This window comes from Pinus tabuliformis, chromosome 6, assembly GCF_031772625.1.
Source record: "Pinus tabuliformis cultivar Carrire ecotype Pingquan chromosome 6, CPIR1, whole genome shotgun sequence".
Lineage (NCBI taxonomy): Eukaryota > Viridiplantae > Streptophyta > Pinopsida > Pinales > Pinaceae > Pinus > Pinus tabuliformis.
Window position 1 is genome coordinate 1,865,433,554 of NC_142292.1, and position 2,181 is coordinate 1,865,435,734.

A 2,181-nucleotide genomic window follows, 5' to 3' on the forward strand; every position below is an offset into this window, starting at 1 on the left:
TTACATTTTGGGGAAGGAAACGGTCATCCACACAGACCACCGACCTCTGCAGTTCATACAGACCCAAGGGAAATTGCAGAATGATCGCCATCAGAAGTGGTCTACATACCTGCAACAGTTTCACTTGAATATCAAGTATAAAAAGGGCAGCACCAATAATGTTGCAGATTGCCTCAGTCGACCACCGATCATGGCGCTAACCACCGTGCTCAACTCTTGCGGGCACGAGACTTCTGATTGGCCACTTCTCTACAAAAGCGACCCAGAATTCGGCCACACATACCAGACACTCTTGGAGGGTCGGCAGGTTGCAGATTTTCACCTCCAAGATGCCCTATTATGCCACCTCGGTCACCTTTGTGTTCCTTCAAGCGAGCGTGCCAAGATGATTTGGGAAGCACACTACAGTCGGGCTGCTGGGCATTTCGGGGTCGAGAAAACAGTGGCAGTACTGCAAAACTATTTCTATTGGCCGAATCTTCGACAGGATGTTGGGAAGTACATCCGATCATGTACTGCCTGTGCCATTGCCAAACCGACCATTAAGAAGCAAGGCCTCTATACCCCGTTGCCTACCCCTAGTCGACCTTGGGAATCCATCTCCATGGATTACATGTCAGGCCTTCCTTCCACTAAGCATGGAAATGACTGTGTTTTTGTGGTCGTCGACAGGTTCTCAAAGATGGCCATTATGATGGCCTGCAAGAAGAATATCACAGCAGAAGCCACTGCTAAACTCTTCTTTGAACGAGTGTGGGTGCACTTTGGGATCCCACAGTCTATCATCTCAGATCGGGACAGTCGGTTTCTCAGCACCTTTTGGTCCAGTCTCTGGTCAATGCTGGACACCAAACTCACGAAGTCCACAGCCTTCCATCCTCAAACTGATGGCCAGACAGAGGTTGTCAATAGGATGATTGTGCACATTCTGCGCATGTATAACTCAAAGCATCCACGCACATGGGACGAGAGCCTCCCCTACGTTCAGCATAGCTACAACCGAGCTCTTCACAGCTCCACTAGCCATAGCCCTTTTCAGGTGGGTTTGGGATTCCAGCCACTATGCCCCATTGATGTGGCCATGCCACTTGCAGCTACTCACATGAATTCAGCTCATGTCCAGTTTGAAACAGATAAGGCCACCAGCTTCATTGAGCGCATCCAACATATTCGCCAGCAGGTCCATGACATTCTTGAGAAATCAAATGCCAAGTACAAGCAGCGACATGATCAACATCGGGTGCCACACAAGTTTCAGGTGGGCAACAAAGTCTGGTTGCATTTGCAAAAGGAACGCCTTACTGGAGCCTATCGGAAATTGAGACCACTCCGATATGGTCCTTACACCATTACTAAGGCTATGGGAGACAATGCATTTGAGCTCAGCATTCCCCCATTCCTTGGCCTGCACCCAGTATTCAATGTGGACTGCCTTCGGCCATACTTGCCACCATTGCTAGACACATCCGACATTGCAGAACAGCTCAAACCCACAGAATTAAATCCAGATTGCATGGAACAAGCTGCAACTGATCGGATCATGGACACACAGATCAAGAACACTCGCCAACATAATATCCAACTGTATCGAGTTGTCAAAGCGGGCCAACTCCTTCAGCAGGGCAAGTGGCTCACCAGGGAACAAGTTCAGCAGAAGTTTCCTCATCTCATGGAGGAGCTCAACGCAATGGGGACCATTGCTTCCTAAGGGGGGAGGAATGATCCAGGTGGATATTGGTGGCCACCTGCCAAGTCCACCTGGACCCCCACCATTGTCTTTCTCAGCATTTTCAGTTTCCTTAATTGTAGCACAACTTACTATTTTTAGCAGTTTTTCGGGTCTTGAATTTCCGGAGCTGTTTTGAGGCCCTAAACGACGTTTTTTGGGGAATCCGAGGGCAACAGGAGTCCATGGAATGGATTGGTGTTGCCCGTTCCAACAATGATAGTGCTCGGATAGATCTTTCTAATGAGCTATTGTACGCGTCAAACGGAGATCATATGCCAAAGTTACGACCCCGGGAAGTTGATGTACCAACTTACCCCCAAACGGGGCCCACAGTTTGGCGTTTCATCTCCTAGGGTTAGGTTTTGGAATGTTAAGGGTTTTTCCATTGTTTCTCAACAATAAATAGGCCCTCGAGCCTCATTGTAAGACAGTTTAGAGGCATGTAGCCATCA